The 22,103-nt window shown below is 42.3% G+C and overlaps 1 protein-coding gene across 2 annotated transcripts in view; it reads right to left on the bottom strand.

The window, feature by feature from the left end:
• Positions 1-5,952, bottom strand: part of NCOA7 (nuclear receptor coactivator 7) — an 88,300-nt gene extending 82,348 nt beyond the window's left edge. The window contains exon 1 of one of the 2 annotated variants that reach the window (XM_081941792.1): positions 4,770-5,952. The gene's annotated coding sequence lies outside the window, so the exon portion shown is untranslated. The remainder of the gene's footprint in view (positions 1-4,769) is intronic. The other variant, XM_081941791.1, reaches the window with a different exon arrangement.
• Between the last annotated feature and the right edge of the window lie 16,151 nt (positions 5,953-22,103).

Here is a 22,103-nt window from a genome sequence, read left to right as displayed (position 1 = left end):
TATCAGGCTGCCCACGTGTCCCCTTCCAGGGCCTCGGTCCCCCATGTGTTGGATTTCCCCCAGGAGGGTCTGGACAAGGGACTGTCCCTAGCTACTATTAGGAGACAGTTAGCAGCACTAGCCATGGTGATTCCTGGGGAGGGCCCCACTCTGCTGCCTCGTTTGCCTTTAGTCAAGAGGTTCCTCAAGGGGATGACCCACCTTCATCCCCCACCAGTCCATAAGTGTCCTACGTGGCATCTTCCCACAGTGCTACGGGCCCTTACTGCTGAGCCTTTCAAACCGCTCCGGACAGTCAGCCGGAAGCTACTCACTTGTAAGTTTGTGTTCCTGGTGGCTATCACCTTGGCTAGGCGAGTATCGGAGCTGGGAGCCCTCTCCTCCAGAGAGGATCTATGCAGGTTTCACAACAATAGGGTAGTGCTTCGCCTTGACCCGGCATTCCTGCCGAAGGTGAACATTGTGTTCCACCGTGCCCAGGTGGTGGTTCTCCCAGCGGGAGCACAGGTGGCACTGCCTAGATGTAAGAAGGGCCTTACGGATCTACTTAAGACAGATGGCGGAGTTCTGGAGGTCTGAGGCTCTGTTGTATTGTTCCAACCCTCATCGCTAGGGAAGAGGGTTTCCCCATCCACCATTAGTCGGTGGATTCGTCTGGCCATTGCCCTCGCCTACGAGGCGCAAAACTTGCCGGTTCCGGCTGGAATCACGGCACACTCCACCAGGAACGCAGCCACCTCAGCGGCCTGGGCCTCCTAGGCCCCTATAGAAGACATCTGCAGGGCACCGACGTGGGCCTCCCCGTTGCCCTTTATCTGACACTACAGACTGGATGCTTTTGCATCCTCCGACGCGGCATTCGGCCGCAGGGTCCTGCAACAGGTCCTGTCGGATCAGTGAGGGCCCACCCTAGGGGACAGAAACTTGGGTATGTCCCATCACTGGACCATCCCCCAAACCCACTCTGGAAAATGATAGTTGGTCTTACCTGAACTGTTATTTTAAGAGGTGTTTCCAGGATTGGTCAGTTCCCACCCTAGGTTAGATAGACAGTATTGGGGGGTGGAGGTGTCTCCTTTGTGACTTGTTTTCAGGATCTCAGGAGTACACACTGCATTGAAACTGGAGTCAGAGGAGAGGAACCCAGAGGTGTGGCTTCAGCTTCAACCCAGTCTCGAGGCCAATTGGCTGTGATAATACCATAATTTGCCCATCCTGCAAACACCTCTTAAAATAACAGTTCAGGTAAGACCAACTGTCATTCCTTCCTGGGCTCCTGCCATGCTATCAAGCTATTTATTTATCTATCTGTATATCTGTGTCTGTCCATCCAATGTGTATCACATGCACATTTTATTGTTTCAAAAATGCTGTTTGGATTACAGAGTTACAGGGTTGCTGAGGAAGATTTCAGGGGAGGGAGAGGATTTTAATTTTGTTCTCTTATTCCACCATCCTGAGTCACTACCTTGCTATGTATTACAATGCTAAAAGCTCAGTGCTGCTGTTGGCTATTTGCCCAGAAACTAAGTGCAGTATTGTTTTGTGGCAGAACAGAAAGGAGATGTTCTTTTTTATTATTATTCTCTCAAGCAGTAATCTTCATTACTCCTCTAATTCCAGTCCTCTCCTATTCTAAGATGCAGTCTTTTCAATATGGTATTTCTTCAACTATTCTGTATATAATCCAAATGTTTTGCTCCCCTTCCAGTATGCGGGTGTATCTGAGCCAAAGTAACAATTTTGCGGAATTTCTAAGTGTGTCCAGTATTGTATTCATATTGATTCCTGTTATGCTATGCTATGCTATGCTATACCCTACCCTATCCTAATGTCAGACTATTAAAAATTGGCAATAAATTTTGGTCAGAAGTAACTTTTATTACTGCTTGTCTCATCAGGTCAATATAGTTCCACCATGCAATTCTTTGCAATATTTTTATGGTCTTTCACATTTAAAACTTACATGGATATACTTTAAAATTCTAGAAATTCTTGATTTAAGTCTCATTTCTGTGTATTTCCTTAAACATACCCTGTGAGTTTCATTTTATATAGAGTTGTCTTTTTGCATGATGTGTTGATTTTAAACCATGTGGAATAATTATTCTTGCTTTATAATTAAAGGATTCACTTCAAAATGCCTTTATGTATTGTTGAATTCTAGAAACATAATCACCTAAAGCAAATAAAGAGCAATAATTTGACAAAGATGTGCTATTTAAAATTATTAGATAGGTAGAACCAAATCACTGTCATTTCTGGATGTAATACTACTGTACACTCTAAAAAGCTATTTTTCAAATAGAAAATAGAATGGAAAATAAAAAGTGAAAAATAAACCACAAGTAGTCAAACCCATAATTACACTGAAGATATCGAGTTTTGTATCCACAACAAAACATTGTAAAAAAAAAATTAAAAACCAGGGGACCTGAAATTGATCACTGCCCTGTCAGACTACCTAAAAATTTTGTTCTATGGTTCCATATATATCATAAATAATGTCAATCAGTTTCCCAGTGAAAATTATCAGCATAATACCAGCTTATCCAAAATATTCTAATAATTATGTTCATTTCTTAAGGGTCTTAAAGTCTTATACAAATTGCCTTTCAGGTAAGCCCAATTATATAAGCATCAAATCAAAGTAAAAAAGGATTAAAGGTTTTTAAATCATTGGAATAGAGAAAGGGTATCAGAAATTTATATCTCTAATATTTTGTCTCTTATTATTATCCTTTCCTGTTTTTTGTTTTTTTTGTTTCTCTGAAAAAATGTGAACCAAAAATGAAAATAAATTGTGATAGGAAAAATTGGAGAAACCTAATCACACCATAAGCTGATTTAACTCTGTAGGCGTAATTAAATCAATGGGGGGGGGGGGAATTAGCTGAGGACTGTGGACTCAAATAATGTTGTAATCAACATTGGTGTAAAAGGAAATAGATACAATACTGAACTTTAGTATCTATATACCAAGACTGTTTGTAACCTCCAATCGGGCAAAGCAATGCTTCATAGAGCAATCATTTTTGAATCAATGTACCTCAAATGGGCTGCCTTAAAAATACATCCAAAATCCCACAGGATCCAGGACTCCTGTGGGATTAAATTTTGGCAAAGGTGCGGCTGCTCCAGTGTTGCCACACTGTTGCACCAGTCATGGCCACGTGATTATCATTTCCAATGCTCCCTGTCAATTTTCCACAAGGAAACTCAATGGGAGCTGCCTTATAAGTTGAAAGATGCTTCACTTCCACTGCTTTTTTGCCCACCTGGGATTATTCTGTTTCTCTGTTTAAGTAAGGAATTATCTCTGAAATCGTGACCCAATAGGTCATGAGTTGCTAGTTTCAGTTAAAGTTTGTCTTCCATATATTCATGGACTATAAAATCATCACTGGCCATTCTGGCTAAATCAAGTGGGAATTCAGTTCAGCAACATCTGGAGAGATTATATCATTATCCCATAGTTTTGGAACTAGGTGCACTAAGTCCGATATCTTCAATACCTTTAGGAACTAGGAATAGTTCCTAAAACTGTTCCAAAACTGAAAGGATTGTGTAAATACCATGTAGGCAGAAAAGAGCAATTCATACTACTTTTCAATTTGTACACTTAATTCAAGATGGATAATATTGATTTTTAAAAAAAACAAAACCTGACATAGTAATTATAGATATTTCATTAGAATCCTTGCAAACATGCCTACTAAAACTTCAAAGATGAAGCAAACCTAAAACTGGAAATAGAAAAATCCATTCTAATGCAAATACTTTCTATTTATATGTGTAAAGCAGCTTATGTCATCAATAATGCATTTTAACATGCATGATAAACAGAGACAGGCACAGCACTGCACAAATCCTAATAAAAAAGTCCAAAAATTATCAATTTGTTCCTTAAGATCTGGAAACCCTACACACAATGATAGGAGTGAGTGAGAGAGACAGTGTGGGTGTGCATTTGCCAGATATGGAAAATATCAGTCTTCCCTTTTAAATTTTAAATGGCTTGAGTTCTGGTTAACACGGTGAACTATTTCTACCCACTTAACAACATAAACAGCAGTGCAGTAACATTAGCAGAAACCATTTTAATAGTTAACCATTCCAAAACTTCTTCCAAAAAGGAGACTCATAAACGTGTTAGAATTGTATTCTTGTTGGATCAGATGTAAACAAACCCTGAAAAGGGCGGGGTGACAGTTCAAACTGCACATTGAAGTGGGTGGATCTTTTCCTCCAATAAATGCCATCATACAGGCAATTCCATTTTTCCCTCTTTCCTCATAAAGGAATGTGACCTCTTGAAGCACCTACTGGCAGGTATGATTCGCTAGTTAAGCACAGAATTAGCGAGTCAGCGTATTACGCGGGGAAGTGAACTCAGTGGGCCCGATAAAAGGAACAGGCAATGGCCACACCCACACCTTGAATCAGCACCCTTAATGCCTGCTTGAACTCTGGCTTCGCCGTCTCGGATCACCAGGCTGGGGAAAAAAGGAGCTTGCTGAAGCCAGCTAAACAAATGCGCTTGCTCCTCAAAGCGCTCTGCCTGTCTCCGCCGACGTACTACGGAGTGGGTGCCCACTCCTCCCATGCTAAATGGGGGCGGAAAGGAGGAAGGAGGAAGAATGGATGCAGCATTTCTATGAGCCGAGAAGCTGCTGCTTCGTTCTTCTTCTCCCCCCTCCCCCGCCCCTTAGCGCTCCATGCACCGAGGCTGGAAACAGGCGCGCGGCGCATCACTAGCGAATACCCACCGCTAGAAGATGGGGAGGGTAGCCTGGGTCTTCTCAGGCCAGGATCGGACCTTCCTGGCTGCCTTCGACGCTGCTGCTGCCGTCGCTTGGCAGATTCTCCCCAAGGATGCCAGACCCAGATTCCTCCACGATCCCCAGGAAGAGGCGGAGAAGCGAAAAGCAGCTACAGCATCCGCAGGCGGAGAGGGGAAAGGAAGCTGCGGCCGAAGGGAGAGACGCTCGCTACGGTCCCCGGCTAGAAGCCGCCAAGGGCTGCGTCCACCGCCAGTGGCTTCCAGGCGCCGTTTGGCAACGGGAGGCCAGCAACCACCGCAGCAGCAGCAGCATATTCCCTCGGCAAAGGCAGACGCAACTCTCCGGCGGCTGCTCTGCGCGCGCGCACACACACACAGCCCCGCATACTCCCTTCCCTTTCGCGGCTGGCTCCCTTCCCTAAATCCCTAAAGGCTCCGCTTCGCGGGAGCCAGCGCTGCCCGCCCGCTTTCCTTCCTCCCCGCAGTGCTCCGAGCTCCGCCTACCGCACAACCCTGTGACCTTTCCTCTAACAGAAATGTAAATTTTTAGGGAAGGAAGCACGGAGTGATGGTCTCGGCCGCAGGAATGCGCTCGCCAACTTTCCTTTCGTTGTCCCTGCGCGTTTAACCGGCTCCTGGCTGATTCGTTCCCTTCGTCTGAACCACAATATTGCATGGATAATTCGTGGCAACGGCTTAGTAGTTTATCAACAGGTTTTAGCCAAAACGGCGGCCTTGTTTTTTTGTTTTGTTTTGTTTTTTTGCTGGTTTTAAAGATGCTTTCCAGCCTTAGCGGTGTTTTCAAGCGTATTATTTTCGGTGCTGGTTTCACCCGATAAATACGGGGAGGGTTGCTGTCTCTAGAGACAATTCGCTTTCAAAAAGTGCTGATCCCAAGACGTTCACAATTAAGATGGCTGTTCCTGTCACATAAGCTACCTGTGTTATCCTCAAGGTTTCCTCAATTTTGTGGATACTGCACCATCATCGCTAAATTGGAATATTATTGGCTTGTTTATATTTAACTCTGCCACATGATTGGACCTCAGGAATTGTAGCAGCTCAAGAGTGAATATTTTTCCCCTTGGGGTAGCTTATTTCCTTTAATCTTATGCCTAGCATTATTCCTGTGCTATGGCAGGAGTCTGCTTGCTTTATTTCATTTAAATAACTTCATGAATTGTCCCCAGGAAATATACACCCCTTTCATTATAGTGCAAGAATGATTTCGTTTTTATTCATATGATAAAACTTAAATTCAGACTTTCTGGTGTACAATAATCTGAATTTAAACACTGACGGTGTTTAGGGAGGGGGCTGGAGTCCCAGGTAAGGAATGTGGGGAGGGGAGGCATGGAGAGGTTTAGTTCAGGTGGTGGGTGAAGACAGGGAAGCTAGGACAGTACAATTACTGGAGCAACTTGTGACCTGTGCTGGCTTCCCCATTGTCTTTGCTTAAGGGAAGCTGGCTGGGAAGGTTGCAAATGGTGATCAGAGACCCAGTGGGAAAGGTGCTGCAACCATTATAAATGCAAGCTGGTTGACAAGTGCCTAAATCTTGTAACTGTAAAGATGGTGTGAAGGTCAGAGCTTCAAGGACTGGTTGTAAGTATCACTTACTCAGCGCCATCACAACTTCAAACAGTTGCTGAATGATCCAAAGGTGCTTTTTCAAGAGGCAACTGGACTTTCTGGTTTTTGAAGAAGCTTCTTGGATGAGAAGCGAAACATCTTCAAAGAAAAACCAAAAAACCAGTTGCCTCTTGAAAAACCACCTTTGAGACAACCATGACTTGGATGACTGAAGAATCTCCATAGATAATTGCTGAATGAATGGTTGATAAATGACGACTACCTGTACTATATAGCAGAATGCGTAAAGAATTGCTACATATAATACAATACAATAGCAGAGTTGGAAGGGACCTTGGAGGTCTTCTAGTCCAACCCTCTGCCTAGGCAGGAAATCCTATACAGTTTCAGACAAATGGCTATCCAACATCTTCTTAAAGACTTCCAGTGTTGGGACATTCACTTGGAGGCAAGCTGTTCCACTCATTAAATTGTTCTAACTGTCAGGAAATTTCTCCTCAGTTCTAAGTTGCTTCTCTCCTTGATTAGTTTCCACCCATGGCTTCTTGTTCTACCCTCAGGTACCTTGGAGAATAGCTTGACTCCCTCTTCTTTGTGGCAACCCCTGAGATATTGGAACACTGCTATCATGTTTCCCCTAGTCTTTCTTTCTATTAAACTGAAGATGAAGATTTACATGAAGATTTATAAATTCACAAGTCAGGAAAACACTAAAAACAATTAAATCATTGTTGGAAAGACAATGCAACACCAGATATACAATCTTGGGTCACCAATTGTCAGCCTTTTGAGGTATGTGAAATAAAAAAGAGTCATGGAAAGGATTCAGGAATGCTATTTTATTAGCATAGGGCAGTGATGGTTGCCTTTTTGTAATCATGTGCCGAAAGTGCATGTGCATGTGCGCTGTCACATGCATGCCCACCTGCATCCATAATAAAATGCACATGTGCCCTCCCCGCATCTGTGCATGCGCACACAACCCCCCCTCAATCCATGCACATGCAACCCACCCACCCCCACGTGCCATTTTCGGCCTACTAGGCCTCCCTGCAGCCTTCTGGGAGCAAAAACGGGCCGCAGGGGGGACGCTGCATCCTCCCGTGCCCCGTTTTGGCCATAGTAGGCCTCTCTTCAGCCTCATGGGATCTGGGGAGATTGCTCGCGTGCCTGCAGAGAGGGCTCTGTGGCACGTGTGCCATAAGTTCACCATCACGGGCATAGTGTATAATAACAGAGTCTTGAAAGCCTATCCAAATAAATTGTATGTGTATGCTTTCTGCTTAATAAGTTCTATATCAGTGTAATGGAAGAGCTAATCAATATTTTTCCAAATCATCATCAATCAACAACAGCATCTGCCTATCTCAGGTCCTTGGGGAAGACTCAGTAGGTGGATAAAAATGTTTAGAGAGCATGGGATGGTCATATATTGTATCATTGGATGCTTCCGTTGGTACAGACATAATATTTCCTTATTAGCAATTTGTACTTTAGCAACGTTTTCAACTGCATATCAAAACTCCTCCACAAAGCCATGCTAATATTTGAGTAATAGACTTTCAGCTCCAAGATAGGGAAGTGCCTATTTGACTATGGGGCTTGTCATAAAGCTTATTATTATGCTTGAGGAAAAGTCCTCAATTATAGTATGATAATATATGATAATAGTAAGTTACACTGAAAGAAAAATATGGGGAATAGGTTAGAATGCCCATCAGACTTTTTGGGAACAGAAACTCAGTATTTTTGTCATTGTGGGATTGTTACTCCCAATCTGCTTATTTGTGGCTGCACATCTGTGAGTACTATAACTGCTTATATCTTCTGGTCCTTCGTAACTTGGTTTTATCAACACCTCCATTCTGAGTAGCATGAATCAAACTTGGGGAGCTAGAATTAAGCATTCATAGTTTATCTGCAAAAAAACATAGAAGGTGTTGAAATGCCCAGCAATGAAATTGTAAGAATGGGCATGGGAGTTGTTTGCGCACCAAGCCGCCAGTGCAAACAGTAGGTCTAAGGTAAATGTTGCGTTTGCCCATGTATTTGCCTGCAAGTGAGATGGAAGAGCATTCTATGTATGTTTGCATACCAAATTCTTCTAGAATCAAGAGGAAACTGTGGAGTGTGGTAATGTAACTAATGTAATCCAAGGTCAATGGAGCACTGGAAGTGTTATTCTCTATAACAAACTTTGGAATAAGCAAGAATTGATCTAAGTTAGGAACTGAATACCACAGTTGTTCCCAACAACTGGGGCTTGCCCAGCTAAGCCACAGAGGAGTACAACCTTTGCCCAAGCTGCTGTTGATAATGAAGTATTATTTCTGTTAGGTCTATAACTATTTCCGACCTTGAGAGTTAACAGCCTCTGATTGGCATGGTGTTTTTTCTGCCAAGGTCGGTGGTCTGTCACCCAGGTTGGAATTAGTGCCTACAGCAGGATCATCCATATTAGTGAAATCCCAGCATGCTACATCTATGCCTGATGTCACCTATGCCACAATGCTTTGGTGTCTCCACAGACTGATCTCATCTCTTGGGACATGATGTCCTAGTGCAAATTCTTGTCTTTATGTTTTATTTATTTATACAAAAATAGAATCAAAGGGTTGGAAGGGACTCAGGCAGGAGTCCTTATATCATCCCAGACAAATGTGTGTCCAATCTTTTCCAGAAAGCCTCCTGCAACAGAGCACACACAAGTCCAGCAGGCAAGCTGTTTCATGGTTAATTGCTCTTACTGTCAGGAAATTTCTCCTTACTTCCAGGTAGGCTCTCTCTTTAATAAGCTTACAGATGAGAAGCCCCTAAAGGGAATGTTGAATTGGTGAAGCTTTCTGCACCACCACTTGCTGCAGAAAAGATACAGTATCTGCTGGATTTCTGCCTGTTTAGTTCTTAATGGTGCAGATTCTCAATATTGGTGTGGGATGTGAGAAATTAGGGACGTTATATCTCAACATGCTCAGGAAGCTATCTTTCACAGCATCTAAAGCTGATACTTGGCCTTGAAAATCCAATCTACACCTGTAATCATTTATATTATGTAGCAAAATACAGCAGTGCTTTTTTTTTTTAAAAAAAAAAAACCCAATACCCTAATTCACCATTAAGGGTTAGATAAAACAATCATAATAGCTGCAAGACAGAAGATTTATCAGAAACTTTGAGAAAGTAGGCTAAGAATGTAGAAAGTTTGCACGATCCGTCCATCATCCACCACCACCACCGTCCCCCAGATATCCTTGCTTCATGCCTTTACTGAGCATTGCCACAAGTATTGTTTCTTTACAATGAATTCTTTCCTAGAAAAATAATTTTAAAATCAACCAACAGGCAGAAACAAGAAAAATGTGCCACATCTACAGCATAGAGAATTGAATGAGAAGTATGGCTGGCAAGTACAGCTAATCTTGGAGAGAGGGTACAAAAACTATGAAAATAAAACTACACTTCAATACATCTGCTGGAAATCAAGAAATTCTATATGTTGTTGTGCAAATTCAACAATTATAAAATTGTTTTCCCCATTTTATGACCTTTCTTGCCACAGTTGTTAAGTGAATCACTGCAGTTGTTAGGTTAATAACACAGTTGTTAAGTGAATCTGGTTTCCCCATTGACTTTGCTTGTCAGAAGGGCACAAAAGGAGATCACATAACCCTAGGACACTGCCTCTGTCATAAATATGCATCAGTTGCCAAGCATTTTAATTTTGATCACATGACCATAGAGAGGCTGCAACATTGAGAAGTGTGAAAAACTGTCATAAGTCACTTTTTTCAGTGCTGTTGTAACTTTAAATAGTCACTAAATGAACTGTTGTTGAGTTGAGGACTACCTGTAGTTTCAAGTGTTTGTATTGTCTTTGTGTGCATCTTTTTGGTATCTCAACATTAATATAGAGCATTCACACCTAATTTTTAAGAAAATAGCTTATGAACAGTAGAAAAGCTACTGATATTAATTCCTACAGTGTTATATTATTAGTTAGCATAACTATTATATATTTAACTACTTCAGAGTAAGCCTTAATTATTCCATAACTTATTAGGGGTAATTTTGTTGGAGGTTTTTTTTTCTTCAAACTGGTCTATTTCATGAATAATTTGCAGGGAAAATCTGCCTTAACATTTGTTTTTTAGATATATATTCCTTTTTTCCATTTAGGAACTCAAAGCATCACCTCCTTCCTCCCATTTTTCCAAAATACTTTCATGAAGTAGGTAGAGCTAACAGAAAATGACTGGCCCCAACCCCCCAGCAGAGCAAAAGAAAACTTGAAGATGAATTTCTCTACTGTATTTCTACTTTTCCACCTTAATGATCATACTCCCTCTCTGTAGAGCGCTTTTAGACATTGTTTGTAATTCCAGAAGAGGAATATTTTTAATTTTGAGAGAATATTCTGGCTATTTTGCAAATAGGGATTTATCTTTTCATTGATAGATTTTGTGACATGGCTGGTCACAAAATTTTCTTGCTCAGAAAGAAAACTCTCACAGCCTCTAGCAGGTGTCAGATGTGGGAAGGCAGGCTGTGCTCTATGTTCAACCACAGAAACTCAATACAGTAGGTGACTTTGGTTATTCCTCTATCTTCACTTAGCTTAACTCACAAAGTGGTAAAAAATTGGAGGAGATGGCACCATGCAGGCCACCTTGAGTTCCTGGGGAAAAAAGCAGGATATATATTTAATTAATATATAAGGTAATAGCTTGTAATTTCATACTGACATTTCTGTTTTTATAAATCTTTGCTCTGTGCATTTATTAGCTAGAGCCCATTTATTCCTTTAGAGTACTATACTATTCTGTTCATTTGTCCAATTTCTCTCCCAGCTTTCATTCAAAAGTTCCTGGTGTACATAAACTTTTATCTTCAGAATAACTATATATATATTGAAAAGTAGCAACAACTGGCCCTATATTAGAACAATTGAGGCTGTATATTGAAACAGCTAAGTAGGAGTGTAACAACGTTTTTATCTATTGATATACAGCAAACATCGTCATGCCAAACAACTTCCCTGGTGGTCTAGTGGTTAGGATTCGGCGCTCTCACCGCCGCGGCCCGGGTTCGATTCCCGGTCAGGGAAAGAATTTTTTTCCTCACCTATTAAATCTAATCGCCGAAAAGACTTTAATGGCTTCTCCTTGCCTTTTAAAAACAGAAGTAGAAAGGCTTCATTTCACTCTTCCTTGGTGAGAAAGGCAGGGTTTCCTTAGACTCGGTTTTGCTTAGTATTCGCTAGGTGAACAATTTCTGTCCTGCAGCGTTTTTTCCTAGACTTTCAAGAATAAATATGTCCTCTTCAGGTTTGGATTTCAAACTTCTAATGGAATACAGTCTTTACATTTTTTTTCAATTTAATGAACTCCGTGAAATTGATTAGACATTTCTCGGACATGTATATGATTTTAAGCTTTATACAGACGACTTCAAAAATAGGAAACAATAGGTTTCCTATTGTTAGGAATCCTAAATTCTTAGTGCAGGGTAAATTGTTTTTCCTCTGTTACTTGAAAGCAATGTTTTTTTTCACCTCGTCAATTTTAAGATATGGGGACTTCAACTCCCAGAATGTCTTTGGGACCCTAGGAACGCTGGGAATTGAAGTCCGCGCATTTTAAAGACGTTGAAGATGAGAAAGCAATTTAAACGAAACTTTAAAGTATTGTCCTCTGCTTGCAGCATAGCTAGGGGAAAACAACAAAATTAGTTAGCCTTAATAACTGAATTGGTATTTTCAATGTAAAATGAAAACCAAAAAAGTATCTCTGATATAAACGATCCTGTTATATGTCTATGGGTTATCCTGTTATAGTTTAGATATTAGAAAACAGACTGGGGATTAGAGATAAGCAACCATTTTCATTTCTAATGCTGTTCGGGGCTCATTATAACCTATAAGGAGGAAAATTACATTTTATATTTTGCCTTTTTAAGAGCTCTAGGTTCATGTATATATTATCTGCCCAAAGGAAATCCCACTAAATGTAATAATTGCCTGTCAGATAAAATTGGCTGGGCAGATATTTTGAGTACCCTAAGTGTGATGCATCATGGTGGCATTAAGCACACCCACTTTCCTCAGGAAAAGCTCAGGGGCCATGTATTGCCTGTGGAAGCAAGTTTCTGTTTATACCCATGTACAGTACTGGGCTGGCTGAAGGATATATTGTACCCCTCGGCCACATTTGAGTGATTGTGCCACCAGTGCAAATATTTGCATTTTTAAATGATTTGGAGGAAAAAGAGATGATGTTGGCGCTCCCTGAGCTTCTGTACCTTAGGCCAGTTCTTGCTCAGTGTTAGCCTAAATCTGGCCCTGAACTTAAATACTTGCATGTGTTGGAAGAAATGTCCTCCTGGGTTCGGCTCCAAGTGGGGGAAAAGACACTGGAGACATGGAGGCTTCTTGGAAAGATGGTTTTAATGGTGGACAGGACCACATGGCTTGAATCCTGAACAGAAAAGGTGTTTCAATGTTGGGAAGAAGAGAAGGAAGGAATGAGATGCTGAGTCCCTGGTTTTATGTCCTCTTTGGCCTTTGATCTTGAGCTTGTCTTCTGATTGGTTGTCAGACTCCCATGGGGCCATGCAGGGGCAACTTTCTAGGCTGCGTTTTGAATCCAGGTTTGGTTGAGTTCTCAGATGCCATGTGGTGAGTTGGGTAAAGGGCCAATATTATTATGCCTTAATCCAGTGACGTGCGGTCAGTAGAGGCAAGGGAGGCAGGGCCTCACCTCTCTTCATGGAATAATAGTATATAATATTATATACTATATATATAATATTATATACATCCGTCCGGCCGCGCCCGGGAGACGCAGAGGGAGAAATGTTGTCGGCGCCTCCGGATGACGAACCAGTCGCTTGCTTTCGTCATCGGGAGGCCGACAACATTTCTGCCTCCGCGTCTCCCGGGCGCGGATGGACGAAGGTAGCCAGAATGGCGCCAAAGCAGTCCGGCGAGCGAGCGAGGCAGCGAGATCTTCGGTCACTCGTCCACCGGACTGCTTCCGCATCTCCCGGGCGCGGATGGACGCAAGTAGCCAGAATGGCGCCGAAGCAGTCCGGCGAGCGAGTGAGCGAGCGAGGCAGCGAGATCTTCGGTCACTCGTCCACCGGACTGCCTCGGCGCCATTCTGGCTACCTTCGTCCATCCGCGCCCGGGAGATGCGGAAGCAGTCCGGTGGACGAGTGACCGAAGATCTCGCTGCCTCGCTCGCTCGCTCGCCGGACTGCTTCGGCGCCATTCTGGCTACCTTCGTCCATCCGCGCCCGGGAGATGCGGAAGCAGTCCGGTGGACGAGTGACCGAAGATCTCGCTGCCTCGCTCGCTCGCTCGCCGGACTGCTTCGGCGCCATTCTGGCTACCTTCGTCCATCCGCGCCCGGGAGATGCGGAAGCAGTCCGGTGGACGAGTGACCGAAGATCTCGCTGCCTCGCTCGCTCGCTCGCCGGACTGCTTCGGCGCCATTCTGGCTACCTTCGTCCATCCGCGCCCGGGAGACGTGGAGGCAGAAATGTTATCGGCCTCCCGATGACGAAAGCAAGCGACTGGTTCGTCATCTGGAGGCGCCGACAACATTTCTCCCTCCGCGTCTCCCGGGCGCGGATGGACGAAGGTAGCCAGAATGGCGCCGAAGCAGTCCGGCGAGCGAGGCAGTGAGATCTTCGGTCACTCATCCACCGGACTGCTTCCACATCTCCCGGGCGCGGATGGACGAAGGTAGCCAGAATGGCGCCGAAGCAGTCCGGCGAGCGAGCAAGCGACGCAGCCTGATCTTCGGTCGCTTCCAGAGCCGGAGCGGGATGGAGCAGCCACCGCCTTGGAAGTGAGTCGCGTGGACGGAGCTTTGGGGCTGAGGAGAGAGGCAGGGACGGAAGGAGTGGGGGGAGAGGAGCTGCCCCCCTCACCCCCCAGGCAATGGGGAAAGCTTTCCCGAAATGGGGGGGGTGTCGCGGGAAATAAAAAGGGCGCGCGCTGGGGGGGACGAAGGAGGCTTTGGCGTGCCTTAGAGGCGGGCGGGCAAGCAACGAAAGGAGCAGCGAGGGCGGGCGGTGGCTGCAGGCGGCAAGGCTTGAGCGGGGTGAAAGGGACTGGTGCCGGTGGAGAAAGTAATGCTACGCCGCGGTCCCCTTAATGTTCACTCAGGAAGGCGGAGAACGAGACCACGTGGTCTGCACACGTGGTCTGCACACGTGGTCCCATTCCCCGCCTTCCTGATGACGTCACCAGCCTCCCCAGCCATAACCCTCACCGCACGTCACTGCCTTAATCCCATCCCCCTGGAGCTGAAGGGGAGAACTCTATATTATGTAAAGGGACTGGGTTGGCCTTCTTAATGGCCCATTGACAAAGTGGGTGGGGGCAGGAAGCTGCAGGGAGCTATTCTCTCTTTATAAAACATGTTTCTTTCTTTTCACATCCAGGGAAATATTCTGCCTTTTCAATATTTCCTAGGGTATTTCATTTTTCTGGGAGAGGGCTGGGTGATAACGTCCTACACATGGAAGCCACAGATCCGTGGTTTTTCTTCATAAGGGGCAAAGTCACAGCTGTTTCTTGCCTCTTTGTTTGCTTCAAATGATATTTGTAAAAGAGAACTTCTCACTATGACATAAAGTGTCCCACTCACTCTGCACTTCAGGATTCCTAACCACATTAAAGCAATTTATTTGAATCCTCTTTGAATGCAGGCAAAAGTCATCCAGCTGAGTAGAGTTTGCTTTTGGTGTCATAACTCTTGCTCAACATGTGGAGGCACCCAAATCCCTGGGAGGGAGCCCTAAGTCACAGTTCTTTATTTTTTTTAGTGAGAGACTCGCTAATGTTTTTTCTAAACGCTCTCCATAAAATGATTAAGAGAAACATATTTGGTGTAAAGTCTATTGTATGAAATTCCGCAACTGATTGAGAGATGCAGAAAGCATCTTAATACTATGGGCAAGTCGGTAGAGCTCAGCTTTCCTTGAATCATTTGAAATGTGGCATACAGTCTCCATTTCCCTGGAGTTTTGAATCTCTTGCTGATGTAACCATGACAGAGGCTATTTATGCATCCTTGCCTTAAATGTATTCTGGAATTAGTAGCCATTTTGTAATATCTTTGAGACCCTACAGAATTTGACCTTGTGGCTTTAAGCTTTGAGGTCACCTTATCCAAATATTACTGCTATTTACATCCTTCCTTTTTTGACTAATGTATCAGTTCCAATCCTGAACATTTCATACACTGTTTTTAATGTGCCGTTTGCAAATAGTCCTTGTCTTACAACCATCCATTAAAAACCACCTGAAGTTACAAGAGCACTGAAGAGAGTGGTTTTGACTGGTCTTCGCACTTATGACCATTGCAGCAGCCCCATGGTTACATAAGCTGTGCTATCAGAGAGAGAGGCTGGTTGGAAACACTGAGCAGAGTTTTCAACACAGCTACTGTAAATTTACACTTCTCTGAACAGAAAAGCAGCGCAGTGAGTAGAATTGCTGATTTTTCGTAGTTTTCAGTTTGAGCATCAACTCAGCCAAGGAATGGGATCCTCCCTCTCTCCCCCACCCCCCAAAGGCAAGATGCAGGGCAAGAGTACCAAGAACGTAGAAGATGAAAAAGATAGAGGGTTTTTAACAAAACCAATAATGTATTGTGGTTCAGTTGCCAAAATTACCCTCTTCAGCTTGGTGCAGTGGTCTTTTCGATGAAAAGCTTGATAGATTTAAAGAAAAGAAGAAAAATGACTCATAGTTCTCTGGTGGTCTAGTGGGTAGGATTCAGCTTGGGTTCGATTCTCGGTCAGGGAAACAGTATTTTTAAACTCCAAGCCTCCAGAAATTTTCTTCTGTTTGGGACAATAGTGTATAATATGTATCGTGGGGTTTTTTTCTTATAAGGTAAAAGGAGGAAGTGAAAAATAATTTGCATTACATTTTTATTTAGATAACATGTTCTAGTTATATTTATCTGAAAGGAAGACTGTCTCACTGGATATTTTTAAAATGAAAAAAATATATATAGAAGGGATGTTTCTCCTTCTATTTTGAGAATGTAATGAAAAGCTAAAACGACCTTTTCTGTCTTCTATCTTGTCTTAAATTCATGACTGAATTCCTTTGGGGTAATTTACTATCTCCTGTTCAAGTTCCTCTGTAGTTTTTGAAAACAACTTTTTGCTTCTGTTGTGTACCACAATGAAGCTTTACTCTTAGGCAAGATAGTCAAATCTTCAGCCTACTTACTTTCATTTTTAAGCCTCCCTATTCAATAATAGCATGGCAAACAAAAATGTTGCAACCAAAATTTCTGCTGTTTGTGCTAGAGTCATCCCAGAAAAAAAGGGTGTTCTACATTTGCTTGTAAGCATGTGTACAAAGGAAGAAATAAAAATAAGGATAACTGAACGCAATGCAGTGCAACGCAATGCTCTATTACTTGCAATTCTTACTCCATTATTAAGTTCAAAAAGAAGCTTTTATTGTACAATAGTATCCTGAAACACAGGAAGACTTCTATTAACTTATCATGTTGATATTGCATGAGTTTTTCATGAGACCCAAGAAAAACCATGATCAAATCCTAGATGAAGTGATTCTCCGTGAGGTTAATCAGGATATCTCCAGGAAAAAAAAATATGATTCCAGATGTCAAAAATTGGGAATGAGAAGCATGGATTCACTGGAATCTTAACTGTGGTGGTTTGGACCATATTTATATTTTATTTCATCTTTTTGTCAGGATATTGGATTGAAATCCATCTTTGTAAATTGATGCAGCTTTTATACATACTGCATATTATACTTGAAAACCAGGAAAAGCCAGTGATGGTTGGTGACTAGAGTCAAATAAGCATGAAGTTAATTGGGAAAGAGAAACACTTTTAAAAATATTTTTAACCTGCTTTTAATGCTTTCCCATTTTAATTCTTTGTGCTAAGTTTTACTAATTGCACACTGCCTTTCAGTCCATTGGTATCCACCAATTGCTTCCAATTGCATTTTTGTGTACTTTAAAACAAATACATACATATTGCAATAAAAAAGTTTATGTAAGCAAGATAAAAAATAAATACCCAGCATATACCAGTAGTAGCAAAACACCAATAAACTTGACTTTAAAAGGCCTTCACCTGTTTTTATCATAATAATGTAATATTTCGAAGCAGCCTTTCCAAAATGCACAGTCCACACTATGTGGCCTCTGAGGTTTGGCAGCTATCTGCTGCAGCAGGAGTAAGAGAATTGAGCAGAATTGGCAGCTATAAGCTGCAGCAGGAGTAAGAGAATCATGGCCACCCTTTCTTCATCTGAAGTGTTTTTAGAAGTTTAGGAAGTTAGATTAGCAAAGGCTAAATTTTGAATTCGTTGGTTGACATATATTCTGTTCAGTATTATGAACAATGATTGCTATTATTATACCTATAATAACTGTATTTAGTAGTGGTTTTTAAAGCCTAAGGCAGGTGTTTTCTCTGTTCTCCTTTTTGATAGCAAAAATGCAGTAAGTATCCTGAGAGCCATTTGCTGGAATTCTAGTAAAAATATTGGAGTACTCCAGAAGGGGGCACACTAGTCCCACAATGCAAGCTTCTGATTTGCTGCCTCAGAAAACCTGTACATTTTTTTCCTTTCAAATCACATGGATTTGGCATAGTAATGAAGGTTTAGTTGTGAGGGGGGATAAGGTTATATATCTGAAGCTTATGTTTAAAATAGTTCATAAAATAAATATTGCATAAGAACAATAAAACATTTGTGTGATTAATGAACATATTTTTGGAAATACACTGTAAAAGAAACGTTGGCTTGGCTGTCCCAGCCCTAATATATATTTTCTTCCCATCCCTCCAGTGAGGAACAAGGAACTTTTCTGTTTTATTAACAGTACATAATCTGGGGTCATTAAAATTATCCTAAATTGTAGGACCGTGTTATTCTGAATTCTTGGAGATCAGCTGCTGTGTAACATAAAGGACTTCTGGCTAGAAATAAGTAGATCATATCTTCATCAGTTAGCTATCTATAAGGTAATAGTAAAAGCTTATCCTTTCCAGTCGGGTCTGAGGTGTATGTCCTCATATCAATTTCCTAGCCGAGAGAGCTAGTGCTGTCCAAATACACTTCAGTGACCATGTGGCTGACTTTGACCATACACCAAGGCACACAAAAGGCTGTTACTTTCCCACTGAAGTGGTATCTATTTATCTACTTGTATTTGCATACTTTCGACCTGCTAGGTTGGTAGGAGCTGGGGCGGGAATGGGAGCTCACTCCATCACGGGGTAGTTGGGTATCGAACTGCCAATCTTCCAGTTGATAAACCCAACATCTTAATCTCTAGCCCACCACGTCTCTTAGTTATCTAGGCTTGATAAAATGTAAGATTTGCTTAATCCATAAAAGCCCCCTTTGAGGACTATTCAAAAACTGTAAAGATATTTGTAACAACATGTAGTCTTCAAGGTGCCACTTTGGGTTTCTTGTTTTGTTTTTGTTATAAAAGACCATCACAATGGCCACTTCAAAATAATTTCAAAAATACAGTTGGTTCTGATGAAAACTTTTACTTCAGTACAGTGATGGATAATATTGAACATATGCCACTGCTTAAGAACTTAACTAGTTACCAGTCCATTTCAGAAGACCACTCAAAGCACCAATGGTGCATTTCAAGCTACATGTGGCACAAATCCAACTCTGGAACTTATTAATTAATAATAGGCACCACATTTAAACATGAGAAAAAGTCTCAACTAGTCTTTATATATCCAAAATCAGGGGAGGGGAAAGAAGTTTTTAAATAACACAACTTTAAGAAAGATTTGTGCCACAGAACCTTTCATTTTACAAATGAAACACAGCTGCAGATTTTCACATTAATAATGGGGATATTCTTACTCTCAGAATAAGAGAAATTTAGATTTTGGAAAACTAAAAGGATGAAAAAATACAGAAAAACTCAGAAAGGGTATCTCGGTAAGTATGAAACTGGCTTCTTAGACAGTATTTGGGAGGTTTTAGGCAATATTTATGTTTGCTTCTGAAAAAGAACTTTTATTACTTTGAAACTTTAGAGAACAGAGCTCACAGCTATTGGCCACATTTTGTTGCAATATGTCAAAGGCTTGATCCATGACATTTTGCATTAAAGAATAAATTGGCTGACAGTGATAAAGTGTTCTGGACTGTGGAGTCAGCTGGAATAAGCAACACTGGACTAGGGAAAGATCATGCCTTATTGTCAAAGTGATGCAAACTTATCTTCATTGCTATTTCAGTGCTTAGAGGTCCTTAGAATACACTTACAAGTTTTTAGTAGAGGATTCTACCTTAAGTGAACCATTAGAGCAGGATACACACATATACACATCCCTATACTTTTTAGTGAAACCCTGTATCTTTTATAAATACCTACACTTGTAATTAAAGTGTACCTTTTGATACTTTTAATAACTGCATAATGTTAGCATCTTATATATTACTATAAAGTATTTTGGAACTTTTTCAGATAGATTTCAGAGATGGCTTTTTGTCCCATCAAACAGTCTCTGCCTACTGTGCCTTGATGCTCTTCACTTTCAGAATTTACTCTTTTGCAAACAATTAAGAGCAGAGATACGGTCTCTTTGTGGTGTTTGATTATCTAGGAGCAAATTTATGAAGCTATCCTGAAAAACAAACCGGTAATCACTTCAAAGTGGTGAAGGATTAGTGCTTTTACTCCCCCAAACCAATAATAGGATCTGTCATGCTTGCAAATCTATGCAGATTTCAATTTAATTTTTCCAGCCACATTCCAAATCCAATTGCTACAATCTTCATCAAATGGATCAGAGAGCTTTTAGCTAGCACTCATAAGTCAGTGCATTAGTTCTTATTTCAAAATATATCGTTTAGCTATAAAAATGTCTGCCATCTTTTTAATTTATCATTTTATTTAAAAATCTACTCATGCCTTATATAGCAAAGATATGAAGACTGTTCTTATTAATATTCTATCATTCTCACAGTATATGTGAAGGAAGATAGGTTCTTACTTTTAGCCAAATCAGCATCACTATGAAGGCCCTTCAGGTGCTAGATGTATTGAACATATACATCTGAACATTTGTAACATTCCTTTCTTGATGAAGGCACATCCACAAGAGGCCAAGGGAACATATTTATAGCACATTCAAATTTAATGACAACAGAACACAATAATAGAGTTGGAAGGGATCTTGGAAGTCTTCTAGTCCAAACTGTACAAGCACGACACCATACAGGTGAAACTCAAAAAATTAGAATATCGTGCAAAAGTTCATTTATTTCAGTAATGCAACTTAAAAGGTGAAACTAATATATGAGATAAGACTCATTACATGCAAAGCAAGATAGTTCAAGCCGTGATTTGTCCTAATTGTGATGATTATGGCTTACAGCTCATGAAAACACCAAATCCACCATCTCAGAAAATTAGAATATTACATGTAATCAATAAAACAAGGATTGTATATAGAACAATATCGGACCTCTGAAAAGTATAAGCATGCATATATACTCAGTACTTGGTTTGGGCCCCTTTTGCAGTAATTACTGCCTCAATGTGGTGTGGCATGGAAGCTATCAACCTGTGGCACTGCTTGGGGGTTATGGAAGACCAGGATGCTTCAATAGCGGCCTTCACCTCTTCTGCATTGTTCGGTCTCATGTCTCTCATCTTTCTCTTGGCAATGCCCCATAGATTCTCTATGGCAGTGATGGTGAACCTATGGCACGCGTGCCACAGGTGGCACGTGTAGCCATTTGTCAGGGCACGTGAAGCGCTGCCCTGTCAGCTGGCTAGCGCGCATGCGCACGCTGGCCAGCTGAGTTCACCCTTTTTTAAAGCCATTTTTCACCCTCCCCAGGCTCCAGAGGCTTTATAGGAGCCTGGGGAGGGTGAAAAGAGCCTCCCCCGCCCCCCGGATGCCCTCCAGACAGGGAAGCCTCCAGACAGTCCCTGAAGCCTTCGGAGCGCTCAAAACGACCCTCCGAGCAAACCAGAAGTCACTTCCGGTTTGTTTGGAGGGTCGTTTTGAGCACTCCGAATGCATCAGGGAAGCTCCGACGGTCCCTGAAGCCTTTGGAGCGCTCAAAACAACCCTCCGAGCAAACCGGAGGCCACTTCCGGTTTGCTCGGAGGATCGTTTTGAGCGTTCCAAAGGCTTCAGGGACGGTCCGGAGGCTTCCCTGACGCCTCCGGAGGGCATCCGGGGGGGCGGGGGAGGCTGTTTTCGCCCTCCCCAGGCTCCTATAAAGCCTCTGGAGCCTGGGGAGGGTGAAAAAAGCATGTAAAATGAGGGTTTGCACCTGTAGTGCACGCATGCGCACTGGGGGTCGCACATTGCATTATGGGTGTGGCACACCCGCACATGACCCCCCTGCGCTTCCCCCACTTATGGCACGTGAGCCAAAAAAGGTTTGCCATTGCTGCTCTATGAAGTTCAGGTCAGGCAAGTTTGCTGGCCAATCAAGCACAGTAACCCCACGGTCATTGAACCAGATTTTGGTGCTTTTGGTAGTGTGGGCAGGTGCCAAGTCCTGCTGGAAAATGAAGTCAGCATCCCCATAAAGCTCATCTGCGGAAGGAAGCATGAAGTGCTCCAAAATCTCTTGGTAGACGGCTGCGTTGACCCTGGACTTAATGAAGCACAGTGGACCAACACCAGCAGACGATATGGCTCCCCAAATCAACAC

This window comes from Natrix helvetica, assembly GCF_964273705.1.
Source record: "Natrix helvetica genome assembly, chromosome: 2".
NCBI classification, from domain to species: domain Eukaryota; kingdom Metazoa; phylum Chordata; class Lepidosauria; order Squamata; family Natricidae; genus Natrix; species Natrix helvetica.
This window is presented reverse-complemented; position numbering and strand designations above follow the sequence as displayed.